Source organism: Anabrus simplex, chromosome 1 (assembly GCF_040414725.1).
Source record: "Anabrus simplex isolate iqAnaSimp1 chromosome 1, ASM4041472v1, whole genome shotgun sequence".
Classification (NCBI taxonomy): domain Eukaryota; kingdom Metazoa; phylum Arthropoda; class Insecta; order Orthoptera; family Tettigoniidae; genus Anabrus; species Anabrus simplex.
Window position 1 is genome coordinate 1,555,392,057 of NC_090265.1, and position 25,368 is coordinate 1,555,417,424.

Consider the following 25,368-nt stretch of genomic DNA (forward strand, 5'->3'; position numbering starts at 1 on the left):
CCACGGCCACTTCCTTCCCTCTTCCTTTTCTATCCCTTCCAATCTTCCCATCCCGTCACTAGGCCCCTATTCAGCATAGCAGGTGAGGCCGCCTGGGCGAGGTACTAGTTTTCCTTCCCAGTTGTATCCCTCGACCGAAAGTCTCACGCTCCAGGACACTGCCCTTGAGGCGTTAGGTGGGATCCCTCGATGAGTCCGAGGGAAAACCAACACTGGAGAGTAAAAGGATTAAGAAAGAAAGAAGGAAGGAACGAAAAACCTGTAATCGCTAGAACCTGAAAGTAGCGCTCTAGTACATTTTTAAAAGTATCTGATGATGTTCTTATTAACCTTATTCCGACTTCCTGTGTCGAATTATTTCACTCTTCAAGAGATGAACATTCTGATTTAGTAAATTATGGTCATTAAACTCAGAGTTAGGGTTGAGGCATGATAGACGAGTGAAATTTTAAGTAGCTTTTCACAAATACTACTACAGTTTGAGTTCCGGACACTGAATGAGTGATTTCTGAAATGAAAGGTCATTTTCCTGTGGTTCGGATTCTGCGTAAAACAACAACTCCTACGATTATGATCACGATAATAACAGCTACGCAACACTAGCAGCTTACTCGATATACAGCATATATTTGCTTGTCTGAAATCAAAACATCTTGTGGCTTCCGATTCGAAACTCGCCGATGTGTTACGTTCTATTGGTGCTGCTTTACGAAGTCGAGGCATGGACATTAAAGGCTTCGTCAATAAATCGAATGCAGGTTTTTGAAATGTAGATGCAATGCAGAATGTTGAAGATCCACGTCATCAGCGAGGAGATACGCCATCGTGCTGGGAAATCGTGTGAAGTCCTAACCTCTCAAAACGGAGGAAAACAACCTATTTGAGTCACATCTTCTGAAATGACAAATACAACCTGATACAACGGGGCATAGACTGGAATCGTGGATCTGCACGAATAAGATTATCTTGGACGGAGAACCTCCGACAGTGGGTCGACTTCCACGATATTACAAGGCGCAAAATAGGAATAGTTACTCTATGGTGTTCCTGTCCGCCTCCGTAGTGTAATGGTTAGTGTTATTAGCTGCCGTCCTCGGGGGCCTAGCTTCGATTCCCGGTATGTGGTTGAAATGGCACATACAGCTCACCTCCACTGGGGGGTGTACCTGAACAGAGCTGCATCAGCTCGGTATGAGGACACGAGTTTGCATTTACCGACCTTCTGTAAGGAGGAGGAGGAGAAAAAGAAGAAGAAGAAAACGTCGTTTTAAATGTTTTAAAATTAATGTTCATATTTTTGGAAAACCAATGTCTATTTCACATGCAGCTAGGAGAGAGAAATGCCATTCATGTTACATCGATATGAGCTGAATTCCAACACTGAAACCAGCTATGGAGACAAGCATGTAAACCGGGTCAAACAGACGAGAAGCTATTTATCTAATGGTGGTGCTACGAAGCGAAGAGATCTGGCATTTTGCAATATGCGATATGTCCGTGAGCCGGCTTTCTGTCCACTGAGGATCGATTTAACTGTCAATAATAGCGTGGGAGAAGTGCTGAAAGAAACAGCCGCCTGACACCGCCAGCTCCATTGTATGACTAACAAATTGATTTGCGACATAATTTGGGTATCCTCCAAGGTCCTGAACCTATTATTGTCGGGGTCAGTGTCATTATACACTTTATATGTTCGACCTTTCACAACGTCTTCAAGTCCATATCGAACACTGAAGTCAGACCACCAGTTGCGTAGCACGAGCCCGCTCTATATGTGTAAGCTTAAGTATTGGAGCTCTATGAACTCTCAACTTGTTTCCACTTGTGCCAAAACCATTCTGCCACCTTTCCTGTCCAATATTCGCTGGTTAACTCGTGTACGTTACGTATCTGGACTGTATTTAGTTTACAGGGCCTAGAGAGGCCTTCCCCTCATCATCAAGAATGCTTCAAAAACTTCATACAACATAAGTTATGTGAAATACAGGTCAAGACTTGAAATGTTCAAAAATCTGTTCCGCCTATCAGTGGTTTCATTATCGGCTAGTACTTGCCTGATCTGTTTTCATTTTTCTTCGTGCAGATGCTGAAGATATGATTGGCGTAAAGTACTCTTATCTGGAACAGACTTCCCAGTACATTTCTGCAAATACGATTTAACAATAGCGTTGTTAAGCTTAGAAAGTGAAACACCATACGGCCCAAATGTCTTTACAGTATTAGTAAGAAATTCGCTTTTGTTTCTTGAATCTGAAGGGGCCAGTGGCTCACTAATAATGTCGGAGACCACCTTCACTACATTATATTTCCTAATTCTTCACCTATATGCCGCTTGAAGCGATTACTTCAGTGTTTTACATCAATTGTTACTGAAATGTCACATATCTTGCACCTCAGAACAGACCTATAACTTTGAATATCATCTGCATTAAACTGTTTAATATCATCACAGCGGTCATCTTCTGTTCTGACATGCTGAATATTGGCGATAAAGGTGAATGACAAAGACACTACACACTAGCCAAAGTGTATCTGAACTGAAAAATTACAACAGTTTAAATTCATTCCCCACTCCAGCAGTCAACGAAACTGATTGACGGAATTGCTAATTGGTCAATTTGACTTCACCTTCATCCTTTTCATTCCGTAGTACGATGAAACGCAAACTGATTCGTGGACAATTTGCGTAATAGGAGTTCATTGAGCGCAAACTAATTTGGAAGCTTTCACCAAACATAACTGCACTGAAGCACAGGTAAAGACCGTCAATTCTAACGAAAAGCATACAGAAAGTGGGCGATTTGTCAACAGGAGAAAAGTAGATTAAGCAACAGACGTTCGGTTTCCTTTCTTTTTTTACGAGAATTAAACGCGGCAAAAGAGCAAAAGCATCAGCTGGTGGGAGAGTGCTAAAAGGTACTGACATTGAGTTAAGGTGAAAAAACATGCTGGCACTAAGAAAAGGTGTGAAAATGTGCAACCAAAACACAGTTAAGTTTGTTTATTTCATATTTTCTTTGTAAGACAAGACAATTTGAAAATGTTAATAGCAAACAATTATTAAGATGTTAAGATGTTAATCACACTAGCCACTACACCACAGAGGCATAGAGTAATTTAATTCTTTCGAATTTCTAATTATTTATTTATTTATGCCATAGTCATAGCCTTGCACTATGCACCTGCAATCTTCTTCTTCTCAATTATCAATCCTAAGATTGGTTGGCAGCAATTCGTCTTCTCAACTCTTCTCTGTAATCCGCTAATCTCTTCATTTCCACATATGAGCCTGTTCCTACGTCATCTCTGATCTGTCTTATGAGTGATTAAAGAGTATCACAAGGCTATCCTCTACATGGGTAGAAGAGAGAAAGTCAACATTTGAGAATAGGTATTCAGGTGTAGATCTGTTCAGTAGTCGAAATATTGGTGTCGCAGTGTGCAGGTTTCTTCAGTTTCCAGCCAGGATAGCCTCCCATTTTCATCCTACGTGGAAGAATGGGTTGTTTAATTTTTAGAGGATGAAAAGATGCGTATACTTCTCTGCAGACACTTTTTATGTGATCATTCCATTTAATGTGTCATTTAAGACGACAACTAGGCAGTGGCGGCGATTAAGGGGGCAGTGATGAGGGAGAACAGCCGGGGACCCTCCCCCCCCGCCACACACGCACTCTTTGTAGAGAAAACATTACAATTTTACCCTATTTTAGCCACCTGAAACTGGGAATTATAGGACTGATTAAAAAAAGCAATTTGTACAAACCCTATTGTCTTATTAGCTAATTATTCCCTTTTATTTATTTAATTATTAAGAAAAATTCTTATCGGAAATACGAACAAAATGTCGTTCGTCACGACTAACCGATTCGTAGAGCGCCACCGTAAAGTAGTGGAGATTCGCACAGCAGCGTGTAGCAGTGCTGTGGGCAAGGGTAGCAGGGGTCATGTAAAATAATAATAATATTAATAATAATAATAATAATAATAATAATAATAATAATAATAATAATAATAATAATAATTTCGTGTGGCTATTTCTAGCCGGGTGCAGCCCTTGCAAGGCAGACCATCTAATGAGGGTGGGCGGCATCTGCCATGTGAAGGTAACTGCGTGTTATTGTGGTAGAGGATAGTGTTATGTGTGGTGTGTGAGTTGCAGGGATGTTGGGGACAGCACAAACACCCAGCCCCCGAGCCATTGGAATTAACCAATGAAGGTTAAAATCCCCGACCTGGCCGGGAATCGAACCCGGGACCCTCTGAACCGAAGGCCAGTACGCTGACCATTCAGCCAACGAGTATTATAATAATAATAATAATAATAATAATAATAATAATAATAATAATAATAATAATAATGCACCAAGGTCATGGATATTGAGGTATGATTCACACGCTTTCCCTCCCCCTCCCCCCATTCGTCCGTCTGGCAGCCTCACTCATGCAGTGTGTCTGTGTAGTTCTCTCTTGAGTCTGCCCAAGGTAGTTAGAGTAAGAGGTAGGTATTACGCGCAGGTCACCCCACCACGCTCGGCCGTCTGTACCGTCATTGGAACCCTGATATCTCAGCGCCTTATCCCCTGCATGAGGTAATCGCACCTCACAGAACGTGTTCCACTATTACATTAGAGCAGGGGTGTAGCCAGTGGGGGGGTACTGGGGAAGTTAGAAACACCCCATGGAATTTTAAAAAATGAAACAAAAAGAAACTGACAATAAACTAAACAAACCTTCAGACACATTATTGTAAACCAACAGATCTGTTGAATCTACTTTAGAAGCCTCGAAAATTGGATTTTAGATTGTAGACGGAACATACCATTCGCTGTAAAACTGCTGACCTTGATTGTATTGTTTTTGTTCTGCACTTTAATGTAAGGTTTTGTAGTGTACCGCAATCTGAATATCAACATAATTCAATTGTAGCAGTGTCCTTATAATAAGTCACGCATGCGCGCACCATACACGCACCTTCATTATGTTCTATCAGAGTTTTGTAACTATAAACCACTCTGCCCGCCCCCCTCCCCCAATCGGTCGATCCTGGCCACGCTACTGCATTAGAGTAATGAGATCAAGTACAATGTGAATCAGGTAGCGTAGGTTGCGTTTCTGAAATATTTATACGGTCTGTATAAAAGATTGTAACTGGATAGCAGTGGAATTGCCATTCCATACATTCATGTTTCTGACACCTAAATACAACAACAATAAGGGGCTCTAACGTTATAGACTCGAACATTTGCTGCTCCAAATTTGAGAAGGAGGTCCTTATTTCCCTCCGCCAGTGCACTATTCTGTTGTTCAAGCTGTTTAATATTTTTCGTTTAAAGTCTATTCGGAGGTTGAAATAAATACCAGATTGCGAATTTTCTGTCGAATCGGATACATCTGTTGCATTTAAATTTTTCACTTTTTCTTGTTTTTCAGAATCGTCGAACACACGAGAGTACCCACTTCTTTCTGTGTAACTCTCTTTATTAATCTCTGACTTTTTGCACTCTTATAATAATAATCCTTACCTTTAGCTCATGGCAACTTCATATGTGGAACAGCGTTTGATTTCAGCTTTCTTCTGAGGATTAACTCAAGTAACTTTGACTTCCATCTCGTTGATAATTTTCATCTCCAAAATGTTCGGAACCAACTCTTGCATTATTTGTTGAAGACAAATCACGATCTTTACAACCGGGCTGAGTGCCTCAGACGGTTGAGGCGCTCGCCTTTTGGTCCTGGCTCAGCCCGGTGGTAATTGAAGGTGCTCAAATATGTCGGTCTCGTGTCGGTAGATTTTCTGGCACGTAAAAGAACTCCTGAGAGACACAATTCCCGCACCTCTGTGTCTCCGAAAACCACCAGAAAATAGTCAGTGGGACGTAAAGACAATAGCAGTATTAATTATGTTTTTATAAGCATGGACCCACCGTGTATTTAGGTCAGTGGCTTCACGAAATGAATGAAAGTGTATGTTTCGTTCCTTTGCGTGCCTGCTATGATTTGTGCGGGTATAGTTTCGCCATAGAGAATCAGAGTAGGCAGATGTTTGATGTTTAGGGCATTTAAAAACCTAGGTTGCCCAGTTATGATTGCTTGCATTTTCTTCCGCTTAATTAATAAGCAGTTCTCTCATTAATATCGTCTACTGAATAAGTGCCTGACGGTAGCGAGGCACTTTCTCCCACATCTTTACAGCATTCGCAGCCACATTCACTAGAAGTGCATTTGGCAATGCCTTCAACTCTTCTTCAGTAAAAGTGTTTAGTTTGTTATTGCGATAGCTTTTTCAATTGCAGGTCGATAACTTCACATGTTGATGGTAGATACTCACGCAACAATCCTTTCTTTTCACAACCCTTTACAAACACCAGATCTGTTCTTGACAAATGAGAGTATGATCATATCTAGAAGGCGGCAAGGAATACCTTTATATTCCCACTGCAGTCCTAATATTTTTGAATCCATTGCGTCTGCCTTTTATCTTCATCTGTTTGCAAACAGTAACGGAAAGGCGGACTAAATACTAAACTGACGACTTTGATGCCCATAACAAAGTGCAATCCAACACAGCTACTGTATCTCTTCGAACACAAATTTATTCCCATTCACTTTAAAGCCTTGAACATCAGCGTGCGTGTTATAATGAAATTTAAAAAAAACATATAACTATTTATCGCAGTATCTTGCCGATTAAGTAAAATATTCCTACTCATAACATATACTATAGAAACTTGAGTTCACGAGAGAAAGAGAGCGAGCTTGATGGCGAACAACTCTAAACATGTAAAACCATGTCCGCGTGATCACTGCATGTCAAAACAGCGTGACCTTAGTATGACACGTGCTCAGCCCACTGTCTTGTCCCAAGCGTTAGACATAGCTGCCGAGTGTGTTCTGAACACAATGGGCTGCTCTCTGAGAGATGTAAACAATACTCTAGGCTACTATAAGTCTCTAGAGATCAAATCTATAAGCTCTAAAGTTAAAATCAAAAATTGAGTGTTCGAGGCACTAAAAACAGAGCGTTAAGCATCGGCTCGAAAGCTAGCTTATTTGAATCTGCGGTCGCTCAGATCCGAGACCCTGAGGTACCTCCCGTATAGTCGCCATCTTGTCTAGTTAGGGTAAGCCTATTCGGTTAAGCTTTGACACTTGGGTATCGAATTTTGGTCTGTAAGGTTAACGCCCTTGTAAGGTTAAGCTTGATGTCAACCCGGGTCTGGAAGGTTAAGCCTGCACACGCAGCCACCGTTAGGTTATGACGTCATGTGAGGTTAAGCATGCACTCTTAGCCACCAGTCCGCATTTCAAATCGCCTGCGCCTGTGACATCACAGCTCCGTCAGGAGCAGACCTGCGCGTTAGGTTATGACGTCATGGGAGGTTAAGCATGCTCTCTTAGCCAACCGTCCGTATTGCAAATTGCCCGCCTGTGACGTCACAGCTCCGTCAGGAGCAGGCCTGCTCTCAGGCGTGAGGATGCAGCTGATGTCCTCAAAATACACTACTCATTAGGTTAACACGTCATAATGACGTTCTATCCTCAACTACAGGTCACCTGACCGATTCGGCTCCTCCAACGGGAGCCGGTAAAGAGCCTGTGTGAGGTTAGTGTTTGTTGTAGCAATGTTAGGTTAAGACGTCATAATGACGTCCTCACCTCAACTACAGGTCACCTGACCAACTGGGCTCCTTCAAGGGGAGTCGGTAAAGAGCCGGTGTGAGGATAGGTTAACGTTCATGCCCAAGATTAGGTTAATACATCATAATTTTTTAGAGGAAGTGAAACCACGGACCAGGGTGTAGACAAGTGCTCACCGAAGTGCTTTTAAGTTATTTCATCTCACCTTAATTTTGTCAACGAAAATTGTCACAATAATTCTAATTACTTGCCAGTGAAAGTAATCACATGTGAGAGCAGACTTAAACTCCCATTTTATGTAATAGCACCTTCCGCCTCAGTGAAGAAAGCAATAACTACCGCACTTCTTGCTGGTCTAGTATACCTCTTCAATGACACACCACTGTCAGATAGCTGTGAGCTTGCATTCGGGAGATGATGACTTCGAACCGCTTCCTTCCCAGTCTTATCCCTTTCCTAACACATCGTAGCTAAAAGACTTGCACTGTCGGCAGCCCTGAACATGGTTTTCCGTGGTTTCCCATTTTCACACCAGGCAAATGCTGGGGCTATACCTCAATTAAGGCCACGGCCACTTCCTTCCCACTCCTAGTCCTTTTCTATCCCATCGTCGTTAACTGTGTCGGTACGACGTAAAGCAACTTGTAAAAGGAAAAAAGACCTGCATGAATCAGTACGATTTTTAAAGACTTAAAAATCGGTGACATCTAGGCTGTCTATGACGGCTGAAGGTGGAATTATTGGAGATCCAGCCAGCCTTCGCGCTGACAATTCAATGTACTTATACATACATACAAACTTAGCAAGCAAACTTACGCGTATAAATAACACATCGCCATATATTATTAGGACATTAGCTATTGTCCTTTAGTATTATTCTACCGCCCTTCCCATACCTGTGGGGTCGCGGGTGCACATGTGGACCTGGCCCTGTTTTACAGCCGGATGCCCTTCCTGACGCCAACCCTATATGGAAGGATATAATCACTATTTCGTGTTTCTGTGGTGGTTGATAGCGCAGTGTGTTGTATGAATATGAAGAGGAAAGTGTTGGAACAAACACAAACACCCAGTCCCAGAGCCAGAAGGATGAATCAAACACGATTAAAATCCCCGACCCGGCTGGCAATCGAACACGGGAACCTCTGAACCGAAGGCCTCAACTCTGACCATTCAGCCAATGAGTGTGACGATAGCTATTGCCCCTCCCTATTAATAAACAAATGGATAAAAACAGCCACCACACTAGCACAGCCCACTATGTCGTGACAGCTGCTCTCTCCGGTAAATGGAAATGATTTCCATAACAATCCCCGGAATGAGTCACGTGAGTCCTGCTGCCAGTATGATTTTTTATTATCATGCTAAACGATCGCTACATAACACAGTTGTTCGATGGAATGTCGCAGTGGGAAATACTCGTACACAGGCCAGGTGCCTACGAAACTGTACTGCAATAAAGTGGCGTGAGGAATTCGCTGATAAAGGGAACTATTGGTACAAAAGTTTATATTTGGAACGCTGCTTATGACTCATAATTTGCATATTGCGTGCTTACTCCATGCGATGTGATTGACCACTTTGTAACCGCTCCTCGTTCTTCACCAAGGCGACAAAACATCCGGTGTGCCGACCTGAATTAACTTCATCTCTAGATCGTTACTATACAAACCTCTTTGTTTTAAGTAAATATTTTTGACTCAGTTTCTTATAACTCGTACTTCCGAATGCACAGACCTATCTGTCTGTTAATATGGACATAAAAATATTATGAGATTTTCACTTTTCTTAGGTTGATCGGTAATCATTTTTTTGACGAGAAAACTTGTAAGCTTGCCTTCGACAACCGAAATTACTATGTGGAAAGTTAATTGGATAATTGAAGTGAGTATGATCACCGAATTCTAATTTAAGCATTGCATTTGTCAATATTGCACGAATAAATAAAGACGATGTCTGCAAAATAACAATGAAACTTTGTAACGTTCGTCATTTGTTAGATAATGCTCTCTATACACGAAAACTTCAAAGCAATCAGTAACACTTAGTTCAGCCTTATAGCAATAGATGATGCTAATATTGCGATGGGCAACAAAATGAAAATCTCACCTCGCTAAATAGTCATTTTATCGAACAAGCATGCGAAAATCCACCTCGCCTGAATCATACTGTAACGTGGGGATCGGTAGCAGGTAAATAAGTACACGACTGGTAGCGTTTACTCTAAATGTATTACCTAACTCTAATAACTTACACTGCTACACAGACACACATCTCGCTAGTCCACGTGCTCTCTCTCTCTCTCTCTCTCTCTCTCTCTCTCTTTCCCCACCACCCCTCAAACGTCCAGTCACACTAGTTATTCAGTCTAACTCTCACGAACTAAACAATTACACTACACACCCTGCTGTAACTGTCATTTGGACCCTAGGTTAGTTCACTATTAAATTCATTGTACAACTGTTCTGCCTTCGCCGACAGCTTACAGACAGCTCTCCGTAGACACTGTAGCACACTGATCCAATATTTCACAGCAGTCCACATACTTCACCGACTGTCTCGCAGGATGGATCACTGGCAGAACTTGACGTATCCACCCAGACGCTCACGGGATACTGTCAGTTGGTACAATAATTTTATTTACACGTATTCACAAATTAACACACATTTCACCTTAATCACTGTATCACAACATAACACTTCACTTCGAGTCTATCAACAAAGCCGCCATTATTAAAAACAACTGCCAACACAGCACACAGAGGTTACAACATTGGAACAGTTTTCCGAACTGGGCCCCGATGTCCTCCTCGAGTTTTCCCAACTGGGCCCCGATGTTCGTCTCGAGTTTTCCAAACTGGGCCTCGATGTTTTTCTCGAGATCTCCAAACTGAGCTTCGATGTTCTTCTCGAGTTTTCCAAATTGGGCCTCGATGTTCTTAGCCTGGGCCTGAATGAAGGAAGTTAACTGTTTGAGCATCACCACGGTCCCCTGGTTTTTCATTTTCGAGTCCAATAGATTCAATAGAATCCTGTCACCGTCGCCAGTTGACGTATCCACCCAGACGCACACGAGATGCTGTCAGTTGGTACAATACTTTTATTCCCGGCAGAGGTAGTCGGATTTTTAAAGGGCGGAAAAAAGTCCATTCGACACTCCATGTCGTACGATGTCGGCATGTAAAAGATCTCTGGTGACACATTTGGTGTTTACCCGACAAAATTCATTAAATCTCAGCCATAGACGCCCAAGAGAGTTTCGGTTTACTCTGCCTGCCATCTAGTGGGAGCCTAGAGTAAAACGGAACGTCGAAATTGACGAGCAGACAGCCAGATGGCGTCAAATTGAAATGTCTGCACACGGTAGCTGAGGCCATACGATTATTATTATTATTTTATACTTTTATTTACACGTATTCACAAATTAACACACATTTTACCTTAATCACCGTATCACAACTTAACACTTCCCTTCGAGACTATCAACAAAGCCACCATTATTAAAAACAACTGCCAACACAGCACATTGAGGTTACAACCTTGGAACACAAATAAAACAGATGACTGAGTGCAAGCATGTCACTTCAATATGGAGACTGCGTTTACGGCATGTCAAAACAACAACTTCAGTAACTCACTTCACCGTCAAGATCGTCTCCTTATATATATATTGGCCAGTCTTCCAGAAAGATACGTTACAAAAACCTACCTTCTTGAATATTCCCGAGTGTCCAATACATACAATATAATGTACATAATATTCTCAATCGTTCTAGTGTCTATACCATTCTGGAAGTCACAGTGTGTTTCACAATTATGGGTTACAATTTATATATACAGGTAAGAATAAATTATAATATTAATTTACAGGTATTTACATTAACGGAACTGATATAAATGTCTATGTACATGACATAACCTCACACACAATACGATCATTTAACTACGTAAATAATAACAATACTAATACTAAATGGATGTACACTTCATAGCTATACATACAAGTAATAATAATAATAATAATAATAATAATAATAATAATAATAATAATAATAATAATAATAATAATAATAATAATAATTCGTGCTCGATATCTGCATTAGTTACCCATGGGTGAGAGAACATTGTTTTCAAGTTATACTCGTTATCGCACTTGCCTCAATATCCCCCCTATAACTTGAAACAATTTCCACACTTGTCACACTCCCTTGATCCTCACTATTTAACCATACACCGACTACCTCAGTCACACAGCCCTCCTGTTGGCGTTGTCGAAGTCCACAGTTCGGAGCCCGGCGGTTTCATCGGGGACCACCACCTTCCCATGGTGAGTCTGCTAGGTCCGGTCGACGGTGTCTTCGTTCCTGGTGATGGTGATCCACAGGTCCTCGCGTAGCATTCGAAGCTCCGCTGGTTTTCCCTTCGTTCGTACCTTCGTGTTCTGTCAGGAGGCACCCTCGTTTGGTGGTTGTCGGTTCGGACCCCATTAGTTCTTCGTCTCGTAGAGCCGGGCTGAGTGGCTCAGACGGTTAAGGCGCTGGCCTTCTAACCCCAACTTGGCAGGTTCGATCCTGGCTCAGTCCGGTGGTATTTGAAGGTGCTCAAATACGACAGCCCCGTGTCGGTAGATTTACTGGCACGTAAAAGAACTCCTGCGGGACTAAATTCCGGCACCTCGGCGTCTCCGAAGACCTTAAAAAGTAGTTAGTGGGACGTAAAACAACTAACATTATTACGTCTCGTAGAGGGGGTCCCACTGGCTGTGTCATTGCCATCGCTGCTTCCATCACCTGCGCCTCCCCGTAGTTCTACTCCACGCTGAACGTCCTCCCTGGACAGTTCACGGTGCCGTGGAGCTTACTGCGGCTGTCGAGCGCCTCGCTCTTCGTGTCATGCTGGTACGGCCCATTCTCCGTCACGTCGTCTGGTTGTTCGGTCTCGACCGTCGCGCCAGCCGAATTCTCCTACAGCTTCCTCGCAGTTCGAACATGACTGCGTGCAGCGTCGTACTTCCATCTCCTGTCCACGAAGTCCAGCGATCGGGTATTCAGTTCCCTCTTCTGACGTCGATCCGGTCTTGAACTGGACCCTGATTTTCTCCTCGAGTTTTCCGAACTGGCCCCCATGTTCGTCTCGAGTTTTCCAAACTGGGCTTCGATGTTTTTCTCGAGATCTCCAAACTGAGCTTCGATGTTCTTCTCGAGTTTTCCAAATTGGGCCTCGATGTTCTTAGCCTGGGCCTGAATGAAGGAAGTTAACTGTTTGAGCATCACCACGGTCCCCTAGTTTTTCATTTTCGAGTCCAATAGATTCAATAGAATCCTGTCACCGTCGCTAGTTGACGTATCCACCCAGACGCACACGAGATGCTGTCACTTGGTACAATACTTTTATTTACACGTATTCACAAATTAACACACATTTTACCTTAATCACCGTATCACAACATAACACTTCCCTTCGAGACTTATCAACAAAGCTGCCATTATTAAAAACAACTGCCAACACAGCACATAGAGGTTACAACCTTGGAACACAAATAAAACAGATGACTGCGTACAAGCACGTCACTTCAATATGGAGACTGCGTTTACGGCATGTCAGACCAACAACTTCAGTAACTCACTTCACCGTCAAGATCGTCTCCTTATATATATTGGCCAGTCTTCCAGAAAGGTACTTTACAAGAAACTACCTTCTTGAATATTCCGGAGTGACCAGTACATAGAATATAATGTGCAGAATATTCTCAATCGTTCTAGTGTCTATACCATTCTGGAAGTTAAGTGTGTTTCACACTTATGGATTACAATTTATATATACAGGTAATAATAAATTATAATATTAATTGACAGGTACTTACATTAACGGAACTGATATAAATGTCTATGTACATGACATAACCTCACACAAAATACGATCATTTAACTACGTAAATAATAACAATACTAATACTAAATGGATGTACTCTTCATAGCTATACATAAAGTAATAATAATAATAATAATAATAATAATAATAATTTAATTCAATTTAATTTATTGCTTGCTGCAGAATTTTCATCCCAATTACAGCAGCATTCTTTGTGATACACAGAGAACTTACAAATAATTATTGCTTAATATTACCTAGCATAAATCAATTCTAAACTAATCTAATACTTCTTACTGAAAACTGAACTACTTTCTAGACTTTCTACATTGCCATACGAACAAAATTTAATTACATAAATGAAAGTATCACAATTAATAACAATAACACAGTATACAGTCTACAGCATTAACATTTGGAAACACACACAACAAATCAAAGAACAGTACATTGCTTATTACGACATTAACGGGAATATAAAGGCTGGCCGGTGTGATGCTCCATTCCGACTGTGGGATCAATTAGATGGCCTTTCTTGCTGTCATGAATTCTTTTAAATATACTGTTATAGATACTGTCATAGATACTACATAGTCTGTAAAGTGGTGAATTTTCATGGGCAGTTGTTCAAACATTTTCATTTGAAAATGTTAAATGAAAGCTTGTATTTGGGTGTGGCACATGGAAATACAGGAGGGAAAGTAATTCAGGATTATCAATTTGCGATTTTATTATTTTATATATTAACTTTGCCGCATCTATCTGCCTTCGATATTCTAAACTCTCCATTTCTAAATTTAGCAAAAGATCGTTGTACGAAACTATTTGAGGACATTGAGATGTTCTTTTAAAATGTAAATATTTCAAGTACTTCTTTTGCACCCTTTCAAGTTGATACACATGCATTTTGCATGTAGGGCTCCAAACCACACTCGCGTATTCCAGTTTTGGCCTGACCAAGGTGTTGTACAACTTAATACACGTTTTTATGTTTTTAAATGGTTTCACATTTCTTACCACAAATCCTAAAGTTCTGCATGTTTCTGTGACTATTTTCTGTACCTGAGGAGTGAAGGTCAGCTCCCGGTCTAATCATACTCCGAGGTCTTTCCATTCTGTTACGGCTCTCACGTCATCGCACCCTAACTTGTAAGTGTAGAGGGAAGGTGCTTTACTTCGGGTGAACGACATGGACACACGTTTTGGGATGTTTAGATAAAATTTATGTTTTATCGTCCAGTCCGTTATGTTATTCAGGTCGAACTGGAGATGTTCATTGTCAGAATAAATCACTCGATCAGTTAGATCATTTATAAATGCGAGAAATATTAACTGGCCCAAATTAGATCCTTAAATTACTCCTGATTTGACCGCGTATTCTTTAGAATTAAATCTTCTATACGACACATATTGTTTCCTTCCACTCAGGTAGGAAGAGAAGAAACATAACAATGAATGAGAGAACCCTAAATTATTTAATTTATTTAAAAGTACATCGATAGCTTTCTCAAAATCCGTAAATATGACATCCATCATTTCGCGGCTCTCGAGAGCTGTGGATACCGAGTGCGTGAAATTAACGACATTTGTACCTGTAGATCGTTTCCAAAGAAATCCATGCTGTTTTTCTGATAGTAAAGGCCTTATGAGATTCGATATTCTAAGATATAGTACAAATTCAAAAATGTTCGCTACTGCTGACAATATGGATACCGGCCTGTAGTTATTAATCAGCGTGGGGTCTCCTGATTTAAATATTGGGTACACTCTCGACACTTTCCGTAAGGATGCAAATTTCAACGGTTTTAAAATTAAATTAAATGGAATTTGATCTGACCCCGCGGATCACTTTGGTTTAAATTTCTTCATCGCCATTTCAACTTCTTTTATGTTTATAGCGCTGATATTTAAACAGTTTGTATTAACACATGAATTGCTTGAACAAATATATTGCGCCGTGTCTGGAGCGTATACAGAATAGAATAAATTTGCAAATCCTTCTGCTATATTCTGATCGTTATCAAATATTTTATCCTCGTATTTGAATGCAATGCAATGACCATTATTTTTTCTTTTATTGTTAACATAAGCCCGAAAATATTTTGTATCCCCTGATATATCTTGTTCTACTGATGCTATATACCTTTTATAAGATGATCTTATCGCCGACTTTCCTTCCGACCTTAATATTTTAAATTGTCTATTGCAATATTCTGAAGTGTGCTTTCGTTTTCTGAAGAATGATTTTTCTTTTATTGTTTTTATTATGTCATCCGTAGACCAGACCGGATACTTCCTAGACTTTGCCTTGCATGTTCGAGGAACCGATACGTTTATTACCGAGTATACCTTCGTGTAAAAGCAGTCTACTGCATTATCGACAACGGTGCATTCGTATCATGTTCCCCAATTTACACTTCCTAGCTCAGTGTGCAGACGTACAAAGTCAGCTCTCCTGAAATTGTAAGCTGTTTGGGAGACTCCATAGCCTTTTCTACGATCTGAAGTGACCTGGAGTTCTATTTCCAAAGCGGGATGGTGAGCGTCCTCAGACAGTATGGGATCATCGCTCTTTATGCATGCTATGTTTGTTACCGACTGACTGTTAACACTGAATCCAAAGTTCTATCATTACAATTTGGAACAGAGTTATATGAAGCCAAATTGTATACGTTCATGAAATGTCTAAGCTCCTGCGTTTGTCTATTTAAATTTAGATCTGTTTTGTTATTACATATTGATGGTATGTTAAAATTTCCGGCGATAATTATATTCTGTCGTGGATCTCATAGTGAGATTCCAACCATCCGAATACCTCCGAATATATCTCTAACTTTGAAGAAGGTGGCACGTAAATACCGCAAACTTCTCAGACTTTCCCTTCAACGAGTAATTTTAGAAGCAATCCTTCGAAATCCCTCGTTACTTGCTCAACTTTCAAGACAGATAATCAACTCTTGACTGCTGTGAGGACACACCCTCCCCTCCCCGTCCACCGCTGGTTCTATCGGCTGTGTACACTCTGTACTGCCCACTGTTGACCTCCCTGTCATACACACTAGAGTCAAGCCAGTTTTCACTTAAGATACACATGTCTATATTACTACGTAATAGGTTCTCAGTGCATATATCTGCATATATCTAATTTTGTTTTCAGCCCATGATCGTATAATAATAATAATAATAATAATAATAATAATAATAATAATAATAATAATAATAATAATAATAATAATAATTCCAGCTCGATATCTGCATTAGTTACCCATGGGTGAGAGAACATTGTTTTCAAGTTATACCTGTTATCGCACTTGCGTCAAACTGAGCCCAAACTGTAGCACTCCTCGCTCTCAATCGCCCGTTGACTGAACTCACACTGAACCGTCTCAAGATCATTCAGTCTGCCTTACATAGGAAGACCAGCCCTTCCAGATACTTCGCGAGAGTAGAAAACTCCTGGAAATGACTGGAATCCGGAAAGATGTGGATTCCTTTCGCGCTATCAGGGAGGCCTGCCCTTGAGATCATGTAGCGACGTCAGAGTTGGTGGCAAAGGGCTGACCAATGCGCGCTTGACTCTTCTCTGACTGGTTGCCTGTAGTAATGAGAGGGCGGGGCCGTAACTCTGTCAAGTCTTCCGCCTGGGAAGGGGAGGTGCAGGCTGACTTGCTCCACCTAAGTAGTGATTCAATTTACTAAATCGATTCTTTTGATTCCGTTCACGTTACTGAATCGATGCAATGATCTGATTCACGGCACATTAGAGTCACCGTTCCTATTACATTTGTGTGGTGTGAACTGATACGACAGCAGCAGCATTCAAAGCTTGCTGCTGCTATCTTTTCTTCATTCTATGAACTACTTTCCTATGCACCATCCATCTTTCAGATGCAGTTTTCTCTTCCAGCCACCTCTTTGCATCAAGTTTGATGTTATAAAGCCTTTCCCCCGCAGTGAAAAATCCATGAAATAAGTATATAGAATTAGACGAAAAATATCTGTACACACAATCATCAATGGTCTGAATTTGGTGCTGTCGCCCAGGTGACAAATTACCTATCAACTGTTTTCCTAGTATTTTCTTATATTATTTCAAAGAATTTGGAAATTTCACTGTACTGTATTCACGGTTTTCTGACTCAATGTCTTTTTAATTACGTTATTGTGTCAGACGGCTCGCTTATTTACTGTCCACGTACACCAATGGTCTCTAATAATAATGTTACTTGCTTTACGTCCCACTAACTACTCTTTACGGTTTTCGGAGACGCCGAGGTGCCGGAATTTAGTCCCACAGGAGTTCTTTTACGTGCCAGTAAATCTACCGACACGAGGCTGGCGTATTTGAGCACCTTCAAATACCACCGGACTGAGACAGGATCGAACCTGCCAAGTTGGGGTCAGAAGGCCAGCGCCTTAACCGCTTGAGCCACTCAGCCCGGCACCAATGGTCTCAATAATTCGATGAATGAAATCTTGTGCAATGGTGGTACATACGAACTGAGAGAATACTGAGCGGTTCTTTCCAATTTAAACAGATAATTTTCAATAGTCATGAGTCATGAGCATTACTCATTGTCATATGATAGGGTAGAGGGCTGAGTTGAATTAATTGACGAATGTGAACTAAAATATAATACTAAGATTCATTAAACTAATAAATAGAATAACCTAATATCCTACTTACTAGCTACTTCGGAATTACATTTTGACTACCTTTCTAACTCTGCAAATAAATCCAACTAGTATTTAAACCTCCCTGTAAGAAGAGATCCATAATAGACTATATCTTAAACGAAATCGAATTCAGGAAGTCTGTTAGGAATGTGCGGGTTTGCCGGGGATTTTTCGATGATACAGACCAGTATCTGATCTGTAATGAACTACAGTAAGTATCTCTAGGCCTAGGATAGAGAAATTGAAATCTGTCTGCAAACGAATAAGGGTAGAAAATCTCCAGGACGAGGAAATTAGACAGCAGTACATGGATATGATTAGTGAGAAGTTTCAAACCTGGACAGTAAGCAGGTTCAGGATATAAAAAGAGAATGGGTGGTATACAGGGATGCTGTAGTAAAAACAGCAAGGGAATGCCTAAGAACAATTGTGTGTAAAGATGGGAAAAAGCGAACATCTTGGTGGAATGATGAAGTGAGAGCAGCTTGTAAACGTAAAGCGAAGACGTATCAGAAATGGCTCCAAACAACGACCGATGCAGACAGGGAATTGTCCGTAGATGAAAGAAACAGAGCGAAACAAATATTTGTTGAATTCAAAAAGAAGTGGGAAGATTCGCAAATAGGAAAAGTCCTCTCCGTTTTAATTACTGCGTTGATGGGGTGAAGGTTCCTTTTGGGGATCATTGTAAGTACCTAGGTGTTAATATAAGGAAAGATCTTCATTGGGGTAATCGCATAAATGTGATTGTAAATAAAGGGTACAGATCTCTGCACAAGGTTATGGGGGTATTTAGGAATTGCAGTAAGAATGTAAAGGAGAGGGCATATAAGACTCTGGTAAGACCCCAAGTAGAGTATGGTTCCAATGTATGGGACCCTCACCAGAAAGGCAGTTCGATTTGTTCTGGTGATTTCCGACAAAAGAGTAGCGTTACAAAAAGGTTGCAAGTTTGGACTGGGAAGACTTGGGAGAAAGGAGACGAGCTGCTCGACTAAGTGGTATGTTCCGAGTTGTCAGTGGAGAGATGGTGTGGAATGGCATAAGTAGACGAATAAGTTTGAGTGGCGTCTTAAAAAGTAGGAAAGATCACAATATGAAGATAAAGCTCGGATTCAAGGGGGCAAATTGGGGCAATATTCGTTGATAGGAAGGGGAGTTAGGGATTGGAATAACTTATCAAGAGAGATGTTCAATAAAATTCCAATTTCTTTACAGTCATTTAAGGAAATGCTAGGCAAACAACAGATAGGAAATCTGCCTCCTGGGCGACTGTCCTAAATGCAGATCAGTAGTGATTGATTGATTGATTGATTGATTGATTGATTGATTGATTGATTGATTGATTGATTGATTGATTGATTGATTGATTGATTGATTGATTGATTGATTGATTGATTTATTTATTTATTTATTTATTTATTTATTTATTTATTTATTTATTTATTTATTTATTTATTTATTTATTTATTTATTTTATTCCTTCAATGGCAAAGTAGGGCTCCAAAAATTTCCCTCAATGGCAGAGATATGACTTCCAAAATTTCCCTAGACGGTAGAAATTCTCCCCTCAACCTGTTGTTTTACAGACATATTTTCCAGTATCACTTACATTTTGTTCTGATTTCCACTTACACTCTTATTTACTACCGAAAATTATTCTCAAATCTTGTCACGATCGCCACTGTCGTAACTACAAAGATGCACACAGGAGATGCTGTCGATTGAGTACACTGTTTTATTTACAAATTATATACACGTTATACACACACTAATGAACTGCTATCTTGAGCGAAACACTTTTACGAAGAAGAAGAAGATAATAAGAAGAAGACTACCACATCAGCATATCAACCAACTACCAACACAACTACTCTACAACGTGAGTTTACACACGAGTTCGACTAATGACTCCTCACTAACAAAACTCCAACTCCCAAGACTGTCTCTTTATGTACCTTGCCTGGCCAGGCTTCTAGAAAAGTATGACACAACATGTTTTCTCTTATTTTCTTGACTCTCCAACAACCTATGTACAAATGAATAGAATGTTCTATATAGCTCTAGTGACAAAGATACGTTGTTCTGGACTATTACCCGGTGTTGCAGAACATTACATTGGATTTATACATCATATTTACAGGTAATAATAAATGACATACTATTAATTACGAGTTCTTACATTAAATAAAATCATATTAATGTACATATAGCACACGTGTCGAGACATAACCTCACATGTTTTGTTACACAAGTCAGATCATACAACACACAAATAATAAATCAAACGACCACGATCTAAACCAAATAAAATCTGTACATAACTACGTAAATAATAATAATAATACTAACAGACGTAAACAACTCATAGCTATGCCTCACAAGTCATAATAATAATAATAATAATAATAATAATAATAATAATAATAATAATAATAATAATAATAATAATAATAATAATAATAATAATAGTCCGCCTCTGTGGTGTAGTGGTTAGTGTGATTAGCTGCTACCCCCGGAGGCCCGGGTTCGATTCCCGACTCAGCCACGAAATTTGAACAAAGTGGTACGAGGGCTGGAACGGCGTCCACTCAGCCTCGGGAGGTCAATTGAGTAGAGGTGGATTCGATTCCCACCTCAGCCATCCCGGAAGTGGGTTTCTGTGGTTTCCCACTTCTCCTCCAGGCAAATGCCGGGATGGTACCTAACTTAAGGCCATGGCCGCTTCCTTCCCACTTCCTTGTCTATCCCTCTCCATCTTCCCAAATTCCCACAAGGCCCCTGTTTAGCATAGCAGGTGAGGCCGCCTGGGCGAGGTGATGGTCATCCTCCCCAGTTGTAACCCCCGACCCAGAGTATGAAGCTCCAGGACACTGCCCTTGAGACGGTAGAGGTGGGATCCCTCGCTGAGTCCGAGGAAAAAACCGACCCTGGAGGGTAAACAGATTAATAATAATAATAATAATAATAATAATAATAATAATAATAATAATAATAATAATAATAATAATAACACCTACTAATCGAACTCGATATTTTCAATATTTACTCATGGGTTTAGAGAATCGTTTCCAAGTTATACTAGTCCATTACACACTTTCATCAATGGTATCCGACGCCGTGGCCTTAATTCAAGTACAGCCCCAGAATTTTCCTGGTGTAAACATGTAAACCATGGAAAACCGCCGACGGTAGGATTCGCACCCACCATCTCTGGAATGCTAGCTCACAGTTACGCGACCCTAATCACACGGCCAACTCGCTCGGTGTGAAATAAAGGGTTTCCCTGCCAAACATACCATGATGACAGAAAGAGCATTATCACTTTGAGACAGAGAATGAATTATGTCTAGGAGCTGTAGTTGCTCGTTTTGGCTGACTTTCATCTCAACGGTTCAAATTGTATAGCAGCAGTGGTCAATTGAAGGTTCACATGCTCGTAAACCTGGCACAGGACTATAATGTGGGACAATCGCCACATCATTCAAAAAACTTGAAAGGAGTCCCGAGCAACGTCACTGCAAATTAGGGCAACCGTCGTGTAACATCTTGATCACATATAATCCAGTTTAGCAGGGACATAATGTGATGTAGACTTCATTATCCTAATTTTAGTAAACATATCATGTCGCCAATTTCATTACACAGGATGAGTCTTTCCTCTATGTGATGAGTCTTTCCTCTTTGTCTATGGCAAGAAGCAAGATTGTGAGCTCGGGGTTGATAAAGAAGATATCCAAGATGTATAATCCAGTTTGCTACCGTTTTTGTACTACAGCTGTTTGCTGCTAAGACAGCAATTGCACATCTATGTCTGCATTTGATGACGCTATATATATTTCCATTTCTTAAGGAACCAACGCCCTGTATGTATAGACTGCCGTTAAAACAAGGTAATACATAACAAACTATCTATAAAGTTATATTAATTAAGTGGTTTTTTTTTTACAATTGGCTTACGTCGCAACGACACTGTTAGGTCTTATGGCGACGATGGGACAGGGAAGGAAGCGGCCGTGGCCTTAATTAAGGGACAGCCCCAGCATTTGGCTGGTGTGAAAATGGGAAACCACGGAAAACCATCTTCAGGGCTGCCGACATTGGGGCTCGAATCCACTATCTCCCGGATACAAGCTCACAGCTGCGCGACCCTAACCGCACGGTCAACTCGCCCGTGTACCTGCTCATGTACATTGAATCCCTTCTTTCTCAGTTCTTCGGCGATGAAGGATCTAATCTGGTGGTGCCGCATGTTCCTCGGGCGCTTTCCGTGTCTGCAGAATCCCAGGACATGTCCAAGACTGTCTCTCCGTGGCAATACAACCAGAGGTTGTCCAGGGATCTGTCTGGCACCGAGCGCACCGAAAAAACATTAGCAGTCATCTTTACAGCCTCTCGCCACTCGTTACAAGACAGTCCGGTATGGTCTCGGGCCCATGAGTTTGCTGGTGTAAACTCGTTGTAAAGTTGCACTCCGAGTCTTTTTGCGATAGTGAAAAGTAGAAGGTAAAAGTGCGTTCTCGTAGCTCTTGATGGATCTTCTTAGTATCGTGCAGGCCGTTCTTGCCGATGATTTTCCAAGTATCGGCCTTTATTAAATTTGAAACGTTCTATAAATTGCCGACTCCCCGCGTGAGAATCCCTCGAAGCAGCAGGGAAGTAAGATGTTGCAGGCATTCATGCACTATAGGTAGACTACCCACAAGATTTTAAAAAGAGTGAGTCCTATGTGTTTCCTTTCAGAGTACATCATGCCATCTGCAGTATCCATTGGCAACTGTAATATCTTCTTTGTTTCACTTTTAATCATTTTACCCCTATCGGATAAGAATTTCCATGCGATTTTCTTGAAATGTCAGGAAGAGGATACGTTAGGGCAGGACAAATGCATTCAGGACTACGAGCGTTTGGTCTTCCGTAAGCAGTGGCAATATACAGTATAGGCTGAAGTATGGCTGATGCATAGGATATATCATTACATTTTTCATTTGTAGTAATAATTTTAAATTGTGTTTTGCTTTTTAGTTTTCTTCTTTTCCTGCTTCTATTATTGTTACTATTGTTATTGCCGTAATATTTGTTTGACATATTTAAAGTTTTAAATCCCATATATCATGAAGGAACTAATTGGCTCAGCCTGTGTACCTTCGTTGGATGTCAAGATCTTTCATTACCGCACCCTTGTTTCTGTTTCTCTATTAGTGGTCTAATGTCACACTTAGGCATTGAAGATTTTCGGCAACCCAAGGATGGGAAAGTAGCAGCCGTGGAATTAATTAAGATACAGTACCAGCATTTGCCAGGTGTGAAAATGGGAAACCACGAAAAATTATCTTCAGGACTGTCGACGGTGGGTTTCGAATCCACCATCTCCCTAAGGCAAACTCATAGCTACGGGACACTGACCGCACGGCAGCTCGCTCGGTACCGCAGTCTCGTCGAACACTAGTTTGGAAATAGAAATATAACTGTGGGATTATCAGTTCATCGAAACCCCCGTGTTGATGAATTCATGGATCGCCACTTTCCAAGTATACTTGCATTAAAAGTTGCTCATTATCGAACGGCGCGCTCGTGCGGGCAGTAAACTCTGTCAGATTAGGAGAATGTGATATACTTCTGGTTGGCTCGTTACTTAAATTGCTACGTGCGAACCAAGTTTGTGAAGGTCAGGGTCCATGTGTCAAGTTCAAGCTCACGCCTGTTGTGCTCCACGGCATGTGCATGTCCTCAGCTCCCATGTCTAGCGCTCTGTGATCACACCACACAAGCTCCTGAAGTTGAACGCACGTTATTAACAAATGCATTGCAATTTCAAGATGATTATGATGATGATAATAATAATAATAATAATAATAATAATAATAATAATAATAATAATAACAATCTATATATTTACAACACTAGGCTGAATTTTTGATCGCGAGTTTGAGAGAATGGCTGAACCGATTGACATCGTAAAGTATTTTGACAAAAAACACTGTAGATTTGCAGAGTGTCTTTAAAAGCATAACAATATCGTGCCTTATATTTTTAAATTATTATAGAAAAATGTATCATTCTGGTTGGCGAAACCGCTCGCCTGTACGGCCATCAGACGGTCGACAATCTCAAATATTTTTTATAATGTACGTAATGAATTACAATTTTCACTATTACGTTTTGACAGGTGGTTTCGAAACAGTTACAATATAATTTGTTCAATTTTACGTCTTTGAAAAACAGGAGAACATTCATTTCGTTACAGATATTGAAGAAAAATTTTAGTAAAAAAATTGACTGTCAAGAATTACTTACCGTAACTTCGGCCACTTTCTTGTATATTTTTTAAAATTAAAATGTGACATATTCCCTCTAATTTTCTGAAAAATTTAATATAAATTCTGCCATGTTTGTTCTTCATTTTTAAATATCAACATAATTCTAATTGTTATTCAGTAATGAATTATGATTATCGAAAGAGATGGCCGGAGTTACCGCATGTTTTCGGGTAATTTTAGCCGCCATAAAAATAACTCAAGAAACGAAGTTTTCGATGTAGTAGTATTACTTCGGCCACCGTGAATGTCTTTTTTTAACCTGCAATACGCTCAGTATCAACAGTCACAAACAAATTAAAACGATGTGTGGTGAAACAAATGTATAGTCATCAAATTCACATTTTCTCCGAAGAAGATATTTTATTTAGCCTGAGCGTACAAGCATTGTATGATATTACAAATTACACGTTGCATTGCATAAATATTTGTAATGGTACAAAAGTTAATAAATAAAAGGTACAAAAATCATAAAACTCAATTGTATGGAGAGAAAAAATGGGCGAAAAAGCAGCAATCTTATAGACTGTCCTCATAGTACACTGTCTTCTAAATTAGAAAATATCTGGGCCGTCAATCACGTTCTTAAATGTGCATCGTCCATGTCAACTGATATCCGTCTATCATTGAAAATGGGAACCTTCTTTCCCCTCCCTGTTGGGTTTTTCTAATTAATAATCATTATTAAATTCGTGTGACTCATTGGTTGAATGGTCAGCGTACTGGCCTTCGGTTCAGAAGGTCCCGGGTTCGATTCTCGACCGGGTCGGGGATTTTAATCGCTTCTGATTAATTCTTCTGGCTCGGGGACTGGGTATATATGTCCGTCCCAACACTCTCCTCATCATATTCAGACAATATA

At 40.5% G+C, this 25,368-nt stretch overlaps 1 protein-coding gene across 2 annotated transcripts in view; it reads left to right on the forward strand.

Annotated features, from left to right (window-relative positions):
* LOC136880403 (calcyphosin-like protein) overlaps window positions 1-25,368 on the forward strand; it is a 289,044-nt gene that overhangs the window by 109,617 nt on the left and 154,059 nt on the right. The window contains exon 1 of one of the 2 annotated variants that reach the window (XM_067153302.2): window positions 20,067-20,071. The exons of the other annotated variant lie outside the window; for it this stretch is intronic. The gene's annotated coding sequence lies outside the window, so the exon portion shown is untranslated. Of the gene's footprint in view, window positions 1-20,066; window positions 20,072-25,368 lie in introns of those variants that run through there. 2 annotated transcript variants of the gene reach the window in all.